A 15,066-nucleotide genomic window follows, 5' to 3' on the forward strand; every position below is an offset into this window, starting at 1 on the left:
AAAATGTAGAAACAATCCAAATGTATGTTCATGAAAGAGTGGATAAGCAAAATGTGATATATACATAGAATATTATTCAGCCATAAAAAGGAAGGAAATTTTGATATATGCTACAGCAGGATATAGCTTGAAAACTTGCTTAGTGAAATAAGACAGACACAAAAGGACAAATACTATGTAATTCCAATTATATGAGGTACCGAGATTAGTCAAATTTATAGACACAGAAAGCAAAATAGTAGGTACCAGGGCCTCAAGGGGAGGGGAGAGGGGAAATTCTTGTGTGGATTTTTTCCAGTTTTATTGAAATGTACTTGACCTATAACGCTGTATAAGTTTAACGTGTACAACATAATGTTTTGTTATACGTATACTTTGTGAAATGATTACCATAATAAATTTAATTAATATCTATCACCTCACATATTTATATTTTTTTCTTGTGATGAAAACTTTCAAAATCTACTCTCTTAGCAACTTTCAAATATATGACACAATGTTGTTAACTGTAGTCAACATGCTATACGGTACATCTCCAGAACTTATTTATCTTACAACTTAAACTTTGTACCTTTCGATCTCCTTCATTCATTTCTCTCCTCCCCTACCCCCCACCATTGGTAATCACCAGTTAATTCTCTGTTTTTGTAAGTTTATTTGTTTGTTTAAGGCTCCACATATATGTGAAATCATACAGTAAGTTTTCCTCTGTCCATATGACCTTCTCACCCTTCCTGGGCTGTGACATCTCACCCTGACTCCTGCTACCTCCATCCCCAATCCATGTGTGCTTCTCTCCCTGCTCAGGCTCTAACACCCCACACCAGCTGCTGCTGCTATTACCCCAACACATACGGTTGCTCTCCTCACCCTTCTTAAACCTGAACCCTGTGCTGGCTGCTGCCACTTCACTTATGGATGCCCTCTTTACCCAACTGGATCTCCAACACTCCACATTGGGTTACCATAGTTGCCCTCTTCATCCCGCTTGAGACCCAATAGCCCATGGACCTTCCTATTATTGCCCCAACCCCATGTGTGGATACATTCTTTATTCCTCTTAGATTTCAACACCTTGCACTGGTCCTTCAGCACAACTGTTCCCACCTCCATTTGCAGACTCTGACATTCCAGCTCATGCTGCAAGGATGTCTTCCTACCCTTATTTGTGCAATCTCTCACCAGGCTGTTCCACAACCCACACAGACTGAACTTGCTTGGACTCACCTAATGGTTTTGGACTGAACCGTTCAGGAAGAAAAAAAGGAAGAATGGATAGAAGGAAGGCAAGAAGGATTGAAGGATAGAAGGGAAGGTAAGAAGAATGGAGAGAAAGAGGGGAAGAGTGACTTTCTATTATAGCTAACACTAGTTTTTTTAGTTACAAGATATATAGAGTACAATTTCCTTTTTTAAATAGAGCAATTTTAGAGCAATTTTAGGTTCATAGAAAAATTAAGTAGAAGGTACACAGATTTCCCACACATACTCTGCCCCCACATACACAGAGCCTTCCCCACTGTCAAAATCTGGCAACAGAATAATATATTCATTGTAATCAATGAACCCACATTGACACATCATTGTCACCCAAAGTTCCTAGCTTACATTACGGTTCCTTCTTGGTATTGTACATTCTATGGATTTGAGTAACATGTAATGATTTATATCTACCATTATAGTATCACACAGAATAGTTTCACTGCCATAAAAATCATTCATGTTCCGTTCTTCTCTCCTCCCCCTTAACCCTCAGCACCCACTGATGTTTTTACTGTCTCAGTTTGCCTTTTCCAGAAGATCATGTAGTTGGAATCATACACTATATAGATTTCTCAGATTGGCTTCTTTCACTGAGTAATATGCATTCAAGTTTGCATTAAAGTTTTCTCCGTGTCTTTCCGGGGCTTGATAGCTCATTTCTTTTTAGTGCTAGATAATATTCCATCATCTGGATGTACCACAGTTTATTTTTCCATTCACCCATTGAAGGACATCTTACCTGCTTCCAAGTTTTGGCAATTATGAATTAAGCTGATATAGACATCCATGTACAGGTTTTTGTACGGACGTAAGATTTTAAGTCACTTGGATAAATGCCAATGAGCATGATTACTGGATCATACGCCCAGAATGTGTGTAGTTTTGTAAGAAACTGCCAAACTGGGGCCCCTGGGTGGCTCAGTCGGGTAAGCAGCTGCCTTTGGCTCAGGTCATGATCCCAGGGTCCTGGGATCGAGTCCCACGTCAGGCTCCCTGCTCAGTGAGGAGTCCGCTTCTCCCTCTCCCTTTGCCCCACCCCCACTTGTGGGCTTGATCTCTCTCCCTCTTTCTCAAATAAATAAATAAAATCTCTTTAAAAAAAAAAGAAAAAGAAAAAAAGAAAAGAATCTGCCAAATTGCTTTCCAAAGCGGCTATACCATTATGCCTTCCCACCAGCAATGAGTAAGAGTTCCTGTTACTGTACATTCTCAGCAGCATTTGGTGGTGTCAGTGTTATGAAGTGAGCTATTCTAACAGATGTGTAGTGGAATTTCATTGGTTTCATTTGCATTTCCCTCATGACACACGATGTGGCTTTAGGCTTTGTTAGTTTTTCTTTTTCTAACTCCTTCAGGTGTAAGATTAGGTTGTTTATTTGAGATTTTTTCTTGCTTCTTAAAATAAGCCTGTATTGCTATACACTTCCCTCTTTGAACTGCTTTTGTTCCATCCCAGAGGTTTAGACCATTCTGTTTTCATTTTCATTTGTTTCCCTGTTTGTTTGGTTTTTTTCATTTCTTCTTTGATTTCCTAGTTGACCCATTCATTGTTTAGTAGCACGTTGTTGAACCTCCATGTATTTGTGGTCGCTCTAAATTTTTTCTTGTGGTGGATTTCAAGTTTCATAGGCACCCCTTTCTCTTTTCTTTTTGATGAGTCTTGTGAAAGGTGTATCAATTTTGTTTCTCTTTTCAAAGAACCAGCTCTTCATTAATCTTTTCTATTATTCCTTTGAGGCCCCATTTCATTTATTTCTGTGCTAATCTTTATTTCCTTCCCTCTACTAACTTTGGGCTTTATTTGTTCTTGTTTTTCCAGCTCCTTTAGATGTAAGATTAGATTGTTTATTTGAGATTTTTTCCTGTTTCTTGAGGTGGGACTTTTATTGCTACATAATTCCTTCTTTCAACTGTTTTTGCTGTATCCCATGGATTTCAGAGTGTTGTGTCCTCATTCTCATTTGCCTCAATGTATTTTTTATTTCCTTGTTGATTTCTTCGTTGACTCATTGGTTGTTTGGAAGCATGTTGTTTAGTCTCCATGTTTGTGTTCTTTCCATTTTTCTTCTTGTAGCTGATTTCTAGTTTCATACATTGTTTTTGAACGGGATGCTTGATACGACTTTACTCTTAAATTTATTGACGTTTGTTTTGTTGCCTAATATGTGATTTATCTTGGAGAATGTCCCACGTGCACTTGAGAAAAATGTGTATTATACCGTTCCTAGATGGAATATTCTCTCTCTGTGTCTCTATCTCTCTATATATAAAGTGGTAGATATAGATATGTAGATATTAAGTCCATCTTTTTTAAAAAAGATTTTATTTATTTAGTTGACAGAGAGAGAGAGACACAGCGAGAGAGGGAACACAAGCAATGGGAGTGGGAGAAGCAGGCCTCCTGCCGAGCAGGGAGCCTGATGAGGGGCTCCATCCAGGACCTTGCGATCATGACCTGAGCCGAAGGCAGACACCCAACAACTGAGCCACCCAGGAGCCCCGATATTAAGTCCATCTGTTCTAATGTGTGGTTCAAAGTTAATGCTTCCTCATTAATCTTCTGTCTGGATGATCCATCCATGGATGTAAGTGGGGTTTTAACATTCCCTACTGTCATTGTATTACTGTCAATTTCTCTGTGTCTGTTAACTTTTATATGCTTTATATATTTAGGTGCTCCTATTTTGGGTGCATAAATATTTATAAGTGTTATCTCTTCTTGTTGGTTTGATCCCTTTATTATATAATGCATTCCTTGACTCTTATTACAGCCTTTGGGGTTTTTAAAAATTTATTTGAGAGAGAGAGAGAGAGAGAGAGAGAGAGATCGAAGCACAAGCAGGGGGAGGGGCAGAGGGAGAGGGAGAAGCAGGCTCCCAGTGAGCAGGAAGCCTGACGTGGGGCTCGATCCCAGGACCCTAGGATCATGACCTGAGGCGAAGGCAGACGCTTAACCAACTGAGCCACCCAGGTGGCCCTACAGCCTTTGTTTTAAAGTCTATTTTGTCTGAGATAATTATTGCTATCCCAGCTTTCTTTTCCTTTCCATTTACATGGGATATATTTTTCCAACCCTCATTCCTCCCCGTGTACGTCTTCAGATCTGAAGTGAGTCTCTTCTAGGCAGCATATAGATGGGCCTTGTTCTTTTTTTATCCATTTAGCCACCTAAGTCTTTTGATTGGAGCATTTATTCCACTTACATTTAAAGTAATTATTTTAAAAATAAAGCAATTATTGGTAGGTATGTATTTATTGCCATTTCTTAATTGTTTTCTGGGTTTTTTGTCATTATTCTCTTTCCTTTCTTCACTTGCCTTCTTTCCTTGTGATTTGATACCTTTCTTTACTGTTATAGTTGGGTTCCTTTCTTTTTATTTTTTGTGTTCGATTATAGGTTTTGGGTTTGTAGTTACCATGAAGTTTATTTGACAACCTATGTATGTAGTAGTCTATTTTAAGTTGGTGGTCATTTATGTTCACACACATTCTGAAAGTACTACACTTTTAATGTTGTGATGTCGTTAATTTGCACGTTTTTATTTAGTGTATTCCTTAACTCATTAACGTAGATGTATTTACCTTTACTACTTTTGTCTCTCAACCCTCAGATGAGCTTTATAAGTATTGATCCACTGCCTTTTCTATATGTTTGCCTCTACCAGTGAGATTTTTTCGTTCATATATTTTCTTATGTCTAGTTTTGGTCTTCTCTTTTCCACTTAGGGAAATCCCTTTAATGTTTCTTGTAAAGCACATTTCGTGGTGATGAACTCCTTTATTTTATTTATTTTTTTTTAAAGATTTTATTTATTTATTTGACAGAGAGAGACAGCCAGCGAGAGAGGGAACACAAGCAGGGGGAGTGGGAGAGGAAGAAGCAGGCTCATAGCAGAAGAGCCTGATGTGGGGCTCGATCCCGGAACGCCGGGATCACGCCCTGAGCCGAAGGCAGATGCTCAACCGCTGTGGCACCCAGGCGCCCCCCTGATGAACTCCTTTAGATTTTGCTCGTCTGAGAAACTCCTTATCTCCCTTTCAATTCTGAATGATAATCTAGCTGGGTAGAATTTCCTTGGTTTTAACTTTTTTCCTTAAAGCACTTTGAATATATTGTCCCACTTTCTTCTGGCCTGCAAAGTTTCTGCTGCAAAGTCAGCTCAGAGTCTTATGGGAGTTCTATGGTATGTTCCTATTTGCTTTTATCTTGCTGCTTTTAAGATTCTCTCTTTATCTTTAATTTTTGACATTTTAATTGTAATGTGTCTCGGTGTGGATCTCTGCATTCATCTTGTGTGGGACTCTGTGATTCCTGGACCTAGATGTCTGTTTTCTTCCCATGTTAGGGAAGTTTTCGGGTATTATTTCTTCAAATAAGTTTCTGCCCCTTTCTCTCTTTCTTCTCCTCCTGGAATTCCTATAATATGAATGTTCAACGTTGTCCCAGCCATCTCTTAAACTATCCCCATTTTTATTTTTATTTTTTTTAAGATTTTCTTTATTTATCTGAGAGAGACAGCATGAGCAGGGGGGAGGAGGCAGAGGGAGAAGGAGAAGCAGACTCCCCGCTGAGCAGGGAGCCTGGTGCTGGGTTCAATCCCAGGACCCTGAGATCATGACCTGAGCCGAAGGCAGATGCTTAACTGACTGAGCCACCCAGGTGCCCCAAACAATGCTCATTTTTAAACAATTCTTTTTTCTTTCTGTTGTTCAGTTTGGGTGAATTGCACTACCCTGTCTCCCAGATCACTGATTTGTTCTTCTGCATCATTTAATCTGCTGTTGATTCCCTCGAGTGTAGTTTTCATTTCGGTTGTTATAGTCTTCAGCTCTGATTGGTACTTTCTTATATTTTCTATCTTGGTTGAAATTTTCACTGCGTTCATTCTTCCGAGTTTGGTAAGCATCTTTATGACCATTACTTTAAACTCTTTATCAGGAAGATTGCTTATCTTCATTTCATTTAGTTTCCTTCCCAGGTTTTTTCTTGTTCTTTCATTTAGAACATGTTCTTCTCTTTCCTCATTTTGCCTAACTTTGTGTGTTTGTTTCTGTGTATTAAGCAGTAAGCTATGGATCCCAGTCTTCAAGGACTGGCCTTATATTAGAGAAGTTCTGTGGAGCCCAGAAGTGTAATCCCTGGCCACGAAAGCGAGGAGCTCCAACTGTATCCCCTTTGTGGGCTGCATGCACCCACCTCGTATGGCAGAGACACAGTTGTCGTGGACACTCTCGTGGGAGGTATGGCCCCCATCTCAGCTGGTTAAGAAGACCAGCTTTGACAGCTGCAGGTCCACTGGTGGGCAGAGTTATCATTCTGTCATCTGGGAGGCTCAGCCAACCCCAGCAAGTTGTGTGAGGCTTTCAGCAGGTCATGCCCCTTGGCATTAGCAATCTAGAGGGAGATTCCAAAATGGCACCCACCACTGCTGGGATCAGCACAGCAGAATGAGCTGCAAAAAAGGCTGCTGCCAGTTTCAGTTCCTGGAGAGAGGCCCAGCTGCCTCCTGCCTCTCCAGCAGGTTCTTTGATTCATAAGTGGGTCTCCTTCACCTATGATCTATGCACTTTCCCATCTGATGCTTTTTATGCTAGTTTCTAGATCAAGTGTGTCTGCACACAAGCCCTTCAAGAGTGGATTTCCCTACAGTTCTATAGTTTTCCTTGAAGTATTCCCTGTTGGTTTTCAAAGACAGGTTTTTGCCAGCTCATCTCTACTGTGTAGGATTTGTTTGCGGTGCCCGATTTGGAGCTCGAATCTCTCACTCCTCAGGGAAGAGTTCTATACATTTGAGATCCCTTCTGACAGTGGAGCTCTGCGCCTGGTATGTAGTTTTTTCCATAGCATGACCACATCTCTGCCTCTTCTGTCCATCTCAGTGCCATCCCTTGTTGTGGAGGTTCTGTTCTTCCAGGTTCTAGGTTCTCCTTAGAGGCAATTATTCCGGATGTAGGTGTAGATTTGTTGAATCCTCCCATGGGAGGAGGTTAGGTCAGGATATGCCTAGGCTGCTATCTTAAAACCTTTCCTTATGTTTAACATTTTAAGGAATTGTCAAACTGCTTTCCAAAGTAGATGCACTATTTTTCTGTTGTCTCTTTATTTTTTTTTTAAAGATTTTATTTATTTATTCCACAGAGATAGAGACAGCCAGCGAGAGAGGGAACACAAGCAGGGGGAGTGGGAGAGGAAGAAGCAGGCTCACAGCAGAGGAGCCTGATGTGGGGCTCGATCCCATAACGCCGGGATCACGCCCTGAGCCGAAGGCAGACGCTTAACCGTTGTGCCATCCAGGCGCCCCTCTGTTGTCTCTTTAATCCAATAATCTTTCTTTAAAAACATTATTTTGAAAAGAAAAAAAGATTTTTTTCTTATGGTGACAGATGTTAACTAGACTTATTGTGGTGATCATTTAGCAAAATATGCATATACAAGTCATTATGTTGCACACTAGAAACTAATACAGTGTTATATGTTAATTATGCCTTGTTGATTTTTAAAAAGATTATTTTGGTTTTGAAATTCTTTCTTTGTGGGTTTTTTTAATGTTTGTTTGTTTCTTTCTTTATTTTAGTCATCTCTGCCCCCAGTGTGGGACTAGAACTCACAACCCCAAGATCAAGAGTCGCATGCTCTACTGACTGAGCTAGCCAGGCGCCCCTTCTTTGTGTTCTGTATGTAAATGCTATTTGTGTTTAAACAGTTTTATTGTTTCATTAGTCAGTATACCTCCACAAATAATACATCACAGTCCTACCTCTTGATTGTTAATTTTGGCTTTTCTTGACAAAACAAAACCAAAAACAGTAAAGTTTCTTTTGTCATATTAGGGTGAAAAATAATAAAATTTCCTCTCCTAATTTAGCTGATAATATTAAACTGCATATATCGTTTAAGACTTAATTAAAAACTTAAATGATTATCAATTTAGGATCAGCTTAACTGGGTAGTCCTGGCACAGAATCTCTCATGAGGAGGTTGCAGTCAAGCTGTCAGCTAGAACTCAGTCATCTGAAGCCTTGACTGGAGCTAAAGGATATGCTTCTGGGATGACTCATGCATATAGCCGTGGGCAGGAAGTCCTAGTCCCCTGCCTCATGGATCTATTCACAGGGGTGTTTGAGTGTCGTCATAACATGTCAGAGGATTCCCTCCACATCAAGTGATCTAAGAGAGACAACAAGGAAAGTTGTGATTCCTTTCATGACTAAGTCTCAGAAATCACAAACCGTCATGCCTGCTATATTCTGTTCATTAGAAGTGAGTCAACAGGGATGCCCGGGTGGCTCAATCACTTAAGCTTCTGCCTTCGGCTCAGAGCATGATCCCAGGGTCCTGGGATCGAGTCCCATATTGGGCTCCTTGATCAGTGGGGAGCCTGCTTCTCCCTCTGCCTGCTGCTCCCCCTGCTTGTGCTTTCTCTCTCTCTCTCTCTGCCAAATAAATAAATAAATAAATAATCTAAAAAAAAAAAAAAAAGTGAGTCAACAAGTCCAGTCCACACTCAAAGAGAAAGGAATTAAGCTCCATTTCTTGAAGGGAGGTGTATCAAAGAATCTGTGGACATCTTTTAAAACTATCATACTGGCTGAGGGCAGGGGGCCCCTGTTCCTCCTCATGGGGGCCTCTAAATAGGGACCGTCCTTATGACACGTCAGCTGGACTTCCACAGAGCAGGTGATCCAAGAGAGAACCAGAAGGAATCCACAATGTCTTTTGTGGCCTAATTTCTGAAGTTATACTCTGTCATTTCTGCAATATCCTATTGGTTACTCAGGCCAGCCTTTTTTCAGTGTGGGATGGTACTAAATAAGGGCATGTATCCCAGGAAGCAGGGATCATTGGAAGCCATTCTGGATGCTGGCTACCACAAGTACCCAAAGGAAGCAATAATTAATTCTGCCAGGCCATTCTCTTTATGTCACAAGGGAAGTGACATAAAGATGGGCTTGTTGGGTCCCACTAACCCTAAGAAAAATGAGAAAAATCAGTAGAGATCATCTAGTCTGTCCTTGACTTGAAGACAGAAAGAAAGAACCATGACAGGTGCCAGAGGAGTCCACTTTCCACTGGCTTTTGATTCTATCTCCAGTTTTGCTCAAGATGTTTTATGCATGCTACTGAAGTGGCTGTAGGTGCTCTAGTCTCACAATAAGCAATTAGACCAGGCAGGAACTTCTTTAATAACAGCTATTAAGTACTTGATGAACCAAAATGGCTATTCAAAGCCACTTTTTGTTCTCTGTAATAATTAGGACGTGAGCTTCCTCAGGGAGATAAGGAGAATTGAGATGCAGCAGCCCCCACCGCTATTTCTGTCATTGCTTTAACATTCAGAACACAGAGTCTCTACCAACGAGTCTTTTAAAGCTTTTACATTTTTGGTGGGGGAACAGAAGAAAAGCAGTGGGAAGCTCAGCAGATTTTTAAAATATAAAATTTCCCATTTCTCTCAGAAAACTGAAAATAGCTCTTGAGTTATAATTTAGAAGTCTTTGTTCTTTCTTGTGTTGCTTTGGTTGTTTTTTTTTCCCCCCAAAAGCTTTGGAATTATCACACTGCTATAAATGTGGTCATGTTTCTTCTCTTTATTTTGTTATAAACTTTGCATACTTCTACAAAGGAATAGTTTGTAAACAACAATAACAAATATAAATTCAAAGAACTGTCCAGGCAAAGAAAAAGAGGATGAGAATCTTCATCTTTGGCCAGAAGGAAGACTTTTTCCCTCTCCTACATGGACAATAATGCACTGGGTTAGGGAGCACTCATTGCAGAAAAGCCACAGGCTCACAGTGACTCAAGAGGCCCACCCTCCTTTACCTCTGGACAGTCCAAGCCAGGCACCAGTCTTTGCTGTCTTTGCTGAGCACTGAACTCAGCCCACTGGCCTGCCCTGGACACAGAGGGGCCTCTGGAGTTATTCATTCCTTGCTTTGCCTTCTAAGCTTTTTCCTCTCATATATTAAATACTATTTATTGGTCATCTACTCTGTACCTGTGTTTTACATTAATTGTCCTGCTTCCTTCTCAACCCCTGCAAGGTGGTATCATGAACCTCAATTTACAGTTAGGTAAAGTGAAGCTCAGGGAGTGTATTAATCAGGAATCTTTCTTTTGCTGAAATGGAAAGCTCAAACTCAAACTCAAATGGCTTAAGCAAAGAGTATTTATTTGTTCACATAACCCAAACAAGCCAAGCCTGCTATATTCTATTCATTAGAAGTGAGTCAACAGGGATGCCTCAGGCACAACTGGATCTATGTGCTTATGTGAACCACCAGGGCCATGTTTCTCTCTCTAACCCTTGTTCCTGTACTCCTTGCAAGCAGACTCTTCCTTCTTGGTGGTAGGGAGATGGCTGAGGCAACCAAATACGCCAAATTTCATTAAGTATGGCAATTGTGGAGGTGCTCTATTTGGATCTCCCTTCTAAAAGAAGCTGCTGTTCAGCTGCAAGGAGCACCATTAGCTGACAGCCCCCAGTTGTACCACCTTCAGGATCCACCCCCTTTCTCGTCAACTACTAGCCAACAGCTGGACATAGCAAGGAGTACTGTGGCCTGGTCACTTCTGCCCAGCACATGATTCCTCTTGTGGTCAGTGTTTGCTCCAGAGCTCCCTTTGGATTGGCTGAGAATGTCAGATCTGACTGTGTCCTGAGGCTTCCCCTTTATCTTTCACATGCATTACCTTCTGCCCTAAACAAACCTGTTGTACTTCAAAACCATCTCAGTGGGTCACAAATCAGGTCTCAACTGATACCAAAAGATTGGGATCATTCCCTGCATGTTTTCGGACCATAATGCTTTGAAACTCGAACTTAATCACAAGAGAAAAGTTAGAAAGAACTCAAATACATGGAGGCTAAAGAGCATCCTACTAAAGAATGAATGGGTCAACCAGGAAATCAAAGAAGAATTTTAAAAATTCATGGAAACAAATGAAAATGAAAACACAACTGTTCATAATCTTTGGGATGCAGAAAAGGCAGTACTAAGAGGGAAGTATATTGTGATACAAGCCTCCCTCAAGAAACAAGAAAGGTCTCAAATACATAACCTAACCCTACACCTAAAGGAATTGGAGAAAGAAGAGCAAGTAAAACCTAAACCCAGCAGGAGAAGAGAAATAATAAAGATCAGAGGAGAAATCAATGAAATAGAAGCCAAAAGAACAGTAGAATAGTTCTTTGAAAGAATTAATAAGATCGATAAACACCTGGCCAGACTTATCAAAAAGAAAAGAGAAAAGACCTAAATTAATAAAATCCGAATGAAAGAGAAGAGATCACAACCAACACCGAAGAAATACAATTAAAAGAACATATTATGAGCAACTATATGCCAACAAATTAGGCAATCTGGAAGAAATGGATGCATTCCTAGAGACGTATAAACTACCAAAACTGAACCAGGAAGAAATAGAAAACCTGAACAGACCCATAACCAGCAAGGAAATTGAAGCAGTAATCAAAAATCTCCCAACACACAAGAGCCCAGGGCCAGATGGCTTCCTAGGGAAATTCTACCAAATATTTAATGAATTAATACCTATTCTTCTGAAACTGTTCCAAAAAATAGATATGGAAGGAAAACTTCCAAACTCATTTTATGAGGCCAGCATTACCTTGATCCCAAAACCAAAGAAACACCCCACCAAAAAGGAGAATTATAGACCAATATCCCTGATGAACACGGATGCAAAAATTCTCACCAAGTTACTAGCCAATAGGATCCAACAGTACATTAAAAGGATTATTCACCACAACCAAGTAGGATTTATTCCTGGGCTGCAAGGTTGGTTCAACATTTGCAAATCAATCAATGTGATACACTACATTAATAAAAGAAAGGACAAGAATCATATTTTCCTCTCAGTTGATGAAGAAAAAGCATTTGACAAAGTACAACATCCTTTCTTAATTAAAACTCTTCACAGTGTAGGGATAGAGGGTACATTCCTCAATATTACAAAAGCCATCTATGAAACCCATAGCGGATATATTTCTCAATGGGGAAAAACTGAGAGCTTTTCCCCTAAGGTCAAGAACACGGCAGGGATGTCCACTGCTGTTCAGTGGTGATAGTACTAGAAGTCCTAGCTGCAGCAATCAGACAACAAAAAGAAAGAAAAGACATCCAAATCAGCAAAGAAGTCAAACTCTCACTCTCTGCAGATGATATATTTTATGTGGAAGAGCCAAAAAACTCACCCCAAAACTGCTAGAACTCATATAGGAATTCAGTAAAGTGGCCAGATATAAAAGCAATGCAGAGAAATCAGTTGCATTCCTATATACTAACAATGAGACAGAAGAAAGAGAAAGTAAGGAGTCAATCCCATTTACAATTGCATCAAAAACCATAAGATACCTAGGAATAAATCTAACCAAAGAGGCAAAGGATCTTTACTCAGAAAACTATAAAACACTCATGAAAGAAATTGAGGAAGACACAAAGAAATGGAAAAACGTTCCATGCTCATGGATTGGAAGAACAAGTATTGTGAAAATGTCTATGCTACCTAGAGCAACTACACATTCAATACAATCCCTATCAAAATACCATCAACTTTTTTCACAGAAATGGAACAAATAATCCTAAAATTTGTATGGAACCAGAAATGACCCCAAATAGCCAGAGGAATGTTGAAAAAGAAAACCAAAGCTGGTGGCATCACAATTCTGGACTTCTATTACAGCTCTATTACGAAGCTATAATCATCAAGACAGTATGGTACTGGCACAAAAACAGACACATAGATCAGTGGAACAGAATAGAGAACTCAGAAATGAACTCTCAACTCTATGGTCAACTAATCTTCAACAAAGTAGGAAAGTATATCCAATGGAAAAAAGACAGTCTCTTCAACATGTGATGTTGGGAAAATTGGACAGCCACATGCAGAATGAAACTGGACCATTTCCTTACACCATACACAAAAATAGATTCAAAATGGATGAAAGACCTAAATGTGAGATAGGAATCCATCAAAATCCTCGAGGAGAACACATGCAGCAACCTCTTCGACCCCAGCCACAGCTACTTCTTCCTGGACACATCACCAAAGGCAAGGGAAGCAAGGGCAAAAATGAACTATTGGGACTTCATAAAAATAAAAAGCTTCTGCACAACAAAGGAAAGAGTCAACAAAACCAAAAGACAACCGACAGAATGGGAGAAAATATTTGCAAATGACATATCAGATAAAGGGCTACTATCCAAAATCCATAAAGAACTTATCAAACTCAATACCCAAGGAATAAATAATCCAATCAAAAAATGGGCAGAAGACATGAACAGACATTTCTGCAAGGAAGACATCCAAATGGCCAACACACACTTGAAAAAGTGTTCATCACTCAGCATCAGGGAAATACAAATCAAAACCACAACGAGATACCACCTGACACCAGTCAGAATGGCTAAAGTTAACAAGTCAGGAAATGACAGATGTTGGCAAAGATGTAGAGAAAGGGGAACCCTCCTACACTGTTGGTGGGAATGCAAGCTGGTGCAGCCACTCTAGAAAATGGTATGCAGGTTCCTCAGAAAGTTGAAAATAGAACTACCCTACGACCCAGCAATTGCACTACTGGGTATTTACCCCAAAGATACAAATGTAATAATCCGAAGGGGCACCTGCATCCCAATGTTTATAGCAGCAATGTCCTCAATAGCCAAACTATGGAAAGAGACCAGATGTCCATCCACAGATGAATGGATAAAGAAGATGTGATACACACACACACACACACACACACACACACACACACACTGGAATATTATGCAGCCATCAAAAAATGAAATCTTACCATTTGCAACGATGTGGATGGAACTAGAGGGTATTATGCTAAGCAAGATAAGTCAATCAGAGAAAGACAATTATACGATCTCACTGGTGTGGAATTTGAGAAACCAGGCTGAGAATCATAGGGGAAGAGAGGAAAAAATGAAACAAGATGAAACCAGAGAGGGAGACAAACCATAAGAGACTCTTAATCTCAGAAAACAAATGAGGGTTGCTGGAGTGGAGGGGAGTGGGAGGGATGGGGTGGTTGGGTGATGGACACTGGGGAGGGTATGTGTTGTGGTGAGCGCTGTGTGTCGTGTAAGACTGATGAATCACAGACCTGTACCCCTGAAACAAATAATACATTCTATGTTAATAATAAATAAAATAAAAACCACCTCAGCATCTTCCTCCTTCTGGAGTCAACTGACATCTCTCATCTCACTGGCTCCCATCCCCATATGAGGCAGATGTCCTTTCTTCACCAAGATCCCTTTGGATCCCTTTGAACTTCCAGTGTGCTCTTCCTACACCCGGCACCTGTGCGCAGGCGGTGTTCTCAGAGCCTCAGGGTTAGCCCTTCACCCTACCTGGACATTCAGAAGGTCCAAGGTCTAGGTTACTCCCATGCTTCCTCTCCTTGCCTCCCACCTGACTGGTGACTGGCAGGTCGAGAGTTTCAACGCTAAGGCTCTCTGCTTCTGGGCAGACCTTCTGAAACATAATCTACCCTCCAGATCTCCTCTGTAGCGTCAGGCCAAAGCAACCCTCTATAGGACTTTGTCTGGGATCACACCTTGCCTGGCTCTCTTGCCTACACTACCCTCCTTCTCCCACTTCACTTCCCATCTGTCCTGGGAGTACTTGCTTAATAAATTACCCACTTGTGAATCCTCTTCTTCGTGTGCTTCTCAAGAACCCAACCAAGAAGCAGCAGCTGGGACCACAGCACCTGTCACGTGGTCTCTTCCACAGAACAGCTCCGGTTGGGTCCTCTCCCTATTTTT

At 40.6% G+C, this 15,066-nt stretch overlaps 1 protein-coding gene across 1 annotated transcript in view; it reads right to left on the reverse strand.

Annotated features, from left to right (window-relative positions):
* LOC103673817 overlaps positions 1–15,066 on the reverse strand; it is a 42,155-nt gene that overhangs the window by 26,519 nt on the left and 570 nt on the right. The gene's annotated exons all lie outside the window — the stretch shown is intronic.

The sequence above is a fragment of the Ursus maritimus genome, unplaced genomic scaffold (genome assembly GCF_017311325.1).
Source record: "Ursus maritimus isolate PB19 unplaced genomic scaffold, ASM1731132v1 scaffold_19, whole genome shotgun sequence".
NCBI classification, from domain to species: Eukaryota; Metazoa; Chordata; class Mammalia; order Carnivora; family Ursidae; genus Ursus; species Ursus maritimus.